Below are 6,000 nucleotides of genomic sequence, written 5' to 3' on the forward strand. Positions count from 1 at the left end.
AGAGATATAATATTACCACTTTACAAAGCATTAGTGCGGCCTCATCTAGAATATGCAGATCAGTTCTGGGCTTCAGTTCATAGAAAGAATGCCCTGGAGTTGGAAAAAATACAAAGAAGAGCAACTAAACCAATAAGGGGCATGGAGAATAGTTGCCTTGAAAAAAGACAACTAAGGGGGGACTTGATTAACTTATATAAATATATGAATGGCCGATACAAGAAATATAGTGAAAACCTAGGGGGCACTCCCTTCGTCTGGAGACAAAAAGGTTCAATCTGCAGAGAAGACAAGCCTTCTTTACTGTGAGAACTGCGAACCTGTGGAATAGCCTACCGCATGAGCAAGTCACATCAGGAACAGTAGATGGCTTTAAAAAAGGATCATTTCCGAGAAATAAAAAATATCAGCTCCTATGTGAATGTGTAGAATTTTTGTTTCATCCGTTCCCTTTTTCCTATCCCTTGTTTGAATTTGATGGACATTTTTTCAGCCGTACTAACTATATAAGTATATGGGCACTACCTACAGGTGACACTGTGGCGTTATCTACAGGGGCATTGTGTGTGGCACTATCTACATTGGGAACTGTGGTACTATGCAGGCACTGTGGCACTATCTACAGTGGGCACTGGCACTATCTACAGTGGGCAATGTGGCACTATCTACAGTACTGTGGTGTTTTCAGGAGTTTGGAACAAAAAAAACAAACTGATACAATTCATCCATTTTTTTTTTATGGCAAATGGCACACTCATGCAAAACTGAGTTAATCCGTTGTTCTTTGTGCGCTGTTCGCGCATCACGCACCCATTGAAGTCAATGGTTGCGTGAAAACCACGCATGCCGCACGGAAGCACTTCCGTGCGAACTGCGTGATTCGCACAACAGCTGTCAAACCTCTGAATGTAAACAGAAAAGCACCACGTGCTTTTCTGTTTACAAACATGCAAACGGAGTGTCAAAATAATGGCGGCTGCGCGAAAATCACGCAGCCACGCATCATACACTGATGACACACGCAGCTGTTAAGTGCCTTTTGCGCACGCAAAACGCAGCGTTTTTTGCGTGCGCAAAACGCACACGCTCGTGTAAATCAGGTCTAATACACAGCTGACACCCGCATCGTATGGCACGGCTTAGTGCGTGAGCCCGCTCCATACATCATCCCCCACACCACAACATGCTATTAAGTCATGGTGCGCCAAGGGGTTGATGCGCAGCGGATGGTGCAGAGTGAAAATTTTCCACTGACATGCCATTTTAGTGCACTATGTGTTATGCCAAGTTTGTTCCACTGAAGACAAATACCTTATAAAATATTAACCGGCTTCTCCCGGGTATGGCGATGCCTGGGCATGCTGTAGGGCTCAGAATGGAGGGAGCGGCATTTGGCTTTTGGAGCGCAGATTTAGCTTGGTAGTAGTTCTGTTTCGCCTTTTGCTGGTATTTCAGTTTATAATGTGGGGGCATATGTAATCTGTACGGAGTACATCAGGGCATAATAAGAGGGTATTATAGATTGATAGGTATTACCCTCATACAATTTTATATATAATATGTTGGAGCAATGAGATTCACACTAGGTGTACACCACCGATTTATGATATATGTATAGTAACAGGAAAGGGAAAGAGGAAAGTAGTGTGATCAAATAATATTGAAAATAATAAATTCTTTATTAGTAAATAGTTAAAATAACAATGTTAGCTGAAAATTTGTAGTGCCAATGACCCCTCACTTGACACTATAGACAAATAAATGTCTTAATTATTCTTACTCCGTTGGGGAAATATGCGAGTAATGGGACAAGTAGCCTAAATCTTAGATGTATATTGATATATTGATTAGCCCACAGTTGTATATGCTAAAGCAAAGTGTTGTGGAAATGACACTGCTAGAGCATTAACTTGAGTTGGTTGTAGTGGTACACAATTCTCTATAATGCTGTGCTGAAGGTTCCTTCATCGGGCTGTAATGTTAGCCCAGCGATGGAGGAACCTAGTAAAGTGACAGTCACTGCGTGTCTGTCAAGTTGCACATAGACCAGATCAGCATACAATGTACAATGCTGAGCACGGTCAAATGAGAGAGAGTACACGGCAAAAGCCGGGATAAGCTGTCTGGGTGCTTGTTAGTACGTCCAGTGCAGCTAAACACGGTCCCTATTTGTGGGCTAATGCAGCTCACTGAGCACAGAATGTGTGTGCAGCCTAGATGGAGAGACTGCTAAATCAACAGTCTCTACGTAGCGGCTCAATGGTCACACGGCTCAAAAACAAAAGTGCCGTTTGTGAATAAAGAACCAGTGTAATCTACAGAGTAGAGCCGAGATCAGCTGTCTGGGTGCTGTCAGCACGTCCAGTACAGCGTAGCACGGACTCTCACTGTAGGCTGCTACGGCTCACTGGGCACACACTGTGTGCTGCATCGAGGAGAGACTTTCAGAATGACAGTCTCTGCATTCCTGTGGAGCTTCTAGTTGATCACTACGGCATACAGGGAGTAGTGCCGTTCGTGATCAGAAAGGGAGTTTACAGTGTTGAGCCCGGATCAGCTGTCTGGGTGCTAACAGCACATCCAGTACAGCTCAGCACGGTCCCCCACTGCAGGCTGCTGCGGTTCCCTAGGCACACACTGTGTGTACAGTGTCAACAAGAGACTGTTGAAATGACAGTCTCTGCGGTCTTTGAAGCTGCTCGTTGATCATTACGGCACACAATAGACAGTGCCGCTCGTGACCAACGACCAGGGAGTTGAAGCCTGTATGCCGGGATCAGCTGTCTGGGTGCTAATCAGCACGTCCAGAGCAGCCCGGTCCCTTCGTTTGAGCTGCTATAATTGACTGAGCGCACGTACTATGTGCAGCTTCAGTGATAGAGGCATAGAAGAGTCCCTGTCTCTTAGCAGATATTCTGCCACAGTTGTTAGTTGGAGACTAGTGTCTCAAATAACGGAGTTAGTGTTAGAGCATGAAACATTGTTGATAGTAAAACACCCGACGCGCGTTTCGCCGGAACTTCCGGCTTCTTCCAGGGGTCTGTTGATAGTAAAACACCCGACGCGCGTTTCGCCGGAACTTCCGGCTTCTTCCAGGGGTCTGTTGATAGTAAAACACCCGACGCGCGTTTCGCCGGAACTTCCGGCTTCTTCCAGGGGTCTGTTGATAGTAAAACACCCGACGCGCGTTTCGCCGGAACTTCCGGCTTCACCCTGGAAGAAGCCGGAAGTTCCGGCGAAACGCGCGTCGGGTGTTTTACTATCAACAATGTTTCATGCTCTAACACTAACTCCGTTATTTGAGACACTAGTCTCCAACTAACAACTGTGGCAGAATATCTGCTAAGAGACAGGGACTCTTCTATGCCTCTATCACTGAAGCTGCACATAGTACGTGCGCTCAGTCAATTATAGCAGCTCAAACGAAGGGACCGGGCTGCTCTGGACGTGCTGATTAGCACCCAGACAGCTGATCCCGGCATACAGGCTTCAACTCCCTGGTCGTTGGTCACGAGCGGCACTGTCTATTGTGTGCCGTAATGATCAACGAGCAGCTTCAAAGACCGCAGAGACTGTCATTTCAACAGTCTCTTGTTGACACTGTACACACAGTGTGTGCCTAGGGAACCGCAGCAGCCTGCAGTGGGGGACCGTGCTGAGCTGTACTGGATGTGCTGTTAGCACCCAGACAGCTGATCCGGGCTCAACACTGTAAACTCCCTTTCTGATCACGAACGGCACTACTCCCTGTATGCCGTAGTGATCAACTAGAAGCTCCACAGGAATGCAGAGACTGTCATTCTGAAAGTCTCTCCTCGATGCAGCACACAGTGTGTGCCCAGTGAGCCGTAGCAGCCTACAGTGAGAGTCCGTGCTACGCTGTACTGGACGTGCTGATAGCACCCAGACAGCTGATCTCGGCTCTACTCTGTAGATTACACTGGTTCTTTATTCACAAACGGCACTTTTGTTTTTGAGCCGTGTGACCATTGAGCCGCTACGTAGAGACTGTTGATTTAGCAGTCTCTCCATCTAGGCTGCACACACATTCTGTGCTCAGTGAGCTGCATTAGCCCACAAATAGGGACCGTGTTTAGCTGCACTGGACGTACTAACAAGCACCCAGACAGCTTATCCCGGCTTTTGCCGTGTACTCTCTCTCATTTGACCGTGCTCAGCATTGTACATTGTATGCTGATCTGGTCTATGTGCAACTTGACAGACACGCAGTGACTGTCACTTTACTAGGTTCCTCCATCGCTGGGCTAACATTACAGCCCGATGAAGGAACCTTCAGCACAGCATTATAGAGAATTGTGTACCACTACAACCAACTCAAGTTAATGCTCTAGCAGTGTCATTTCCACAACACTTTGCTTTAGCATATACAACTGTGGGCTAATCAATATATCAATATACATCTAAGATTTAGGCTACTTGTCCCATTACTCGCATATTTCCCCAACGGAGTAAGAATAATTAAGACATTTATTTGTCTATAGTGTCAAGTGAGGGGTCATTGGCACTACAAATTTTCAGCTAACATTGTTATTTTAACTATTTACTAATAAAGAATTTATTATTTTCAATATTATTTGATCACACTACTTTCCATAATAAGAGGGTATAGTAATGGGGTAAATTAATAATAATCCGCAGATATGTGGCCAGTGTCGCACTGATAAATGGCGCCCAATCTTATCTGCTTTTGGAACACTTTGCACATTTTGCATCGCCATATTCTGGGAGCCATACATTTTTTATTTTTTCTCCACCGGAGCCGTGTTAGGGCTTATTTGCTGCGGGACAATCTGTAGTTTTCATTGGTACCATTTTGGGGTTCATGTGATTTTTTTGATCGCTTTTTATTCCATTTTTTGTAAAGCAAGGTGACCAATAACCATCAATTCTGACAATGTTTTTTATTCTTTTATTTTATGGCGTTCAACCTGGTCTATAAATGACCATTTTACTTTATTCTGCGGGTCGTTACGATAACGGTGATAACATATGTATATCTTTTTTTACATTTTGCAGCATTTGCGCAATAAATCACTTATTTATAAAATAAATTATTTTTTGTGTCATAACTTTTTTATTTTTCAGTCAAAAAAGCTGTGTAAGGGCTTGTTTTTTGCTGGGCGGTTTTTACTTTTTATTGGTACTATTTTAGCGTATATGCGACTTTTTGATCACTTTTTATTGTATATTTTTGGAGGGGTGGTGACCAAAAAATATGTTTTTTTACCTATTTTTTTTGTGGTGTTCATCGTGCGGGAAAAATAATATTATCGTTTTATAGTTGGGATCGTTACGATCGCGGTGATACCAAATATCTGTACTTTTTTTAACGTGTTCATTTTTTCCCTATAATAAAAGTCTTATAGGAAAAAAAGCATTTTTTGTTTATGTCACTTCTAACTTTTATTTTTACACTTTTTTAAAACATTTTTATCATCTTTTTTTTATTTTTTTAACTTGTCCCACTAGGGGACATTTAGACTTGCAGCTCTGATCGCTGCTAGAGTACATTACACTACCTACGTAGTGTAATGTATTCTAACTGTCATTGTGACGTGACAGTCACTCTGACAGGAAGCCTATGAGGACCAGCCTCCGGCTGGTCCTCATAGGCTTCCGTACATGGCAGCCTGGATGCCATTGTCTGGCCTCCGGTTGCCGTGACAAGTATCGCCAGCCACCGCAAATATGTGTGGGAGCTGCCGATCTGCTCTAAACCTCTCAAATACGGCGATCGCAATTGACCGCCGCATTTCAGAGGTTAATTGCCGAAATCAGCGGCGATGGGCTGCTAATCGGCAACATGGAGAGCAGGGCAGACACCCTGCAGAGTTAACCGCAGCTGCGGTGTAGCACTGTGCATCGGTTAACTGTTAAAGCGCGGACGTAACTGCATGCCTAGGTGCGCGAAGTTACTGCTCACCTGGACGTGCATTTACGCCAAGGTGCGGGAAGGGGTTAACTGAATATAGCCTTATA

The 6,000-nt window shown here is 44.4% G+C and overlaps 1 protein-coding gene across 1 annotated transcript in view; it reads right to left on the reverse strand.

Moving 5' to 3' along the window:
• The window catches only part of CACNA1S (calcium voltage-gated channel subunit alpha1 S), a 960,893-nt gene that overhangs the window by 257,836 nt on the left and 697,057 nt on the right, over positions 1-6,000 (reverse strand). The window lies entirely within an intron of this gene.

The sequence above is a fragment of the Rhinoderma darwinii genome, chromosome 2 (assembly GCF_050947455.1).
Source record: "Rhinoderma darwinii isolate aRhiDar2 chromosome 2, aRhiDar2.hap1, whole genome shotgun sequence".
Lineage (NCBI taxonomy): Eukaryota > Metazoa > Chordata > Amphibia > Anura > Rhinodermatidae > Rhinoderma > Rhinoderma darwinii.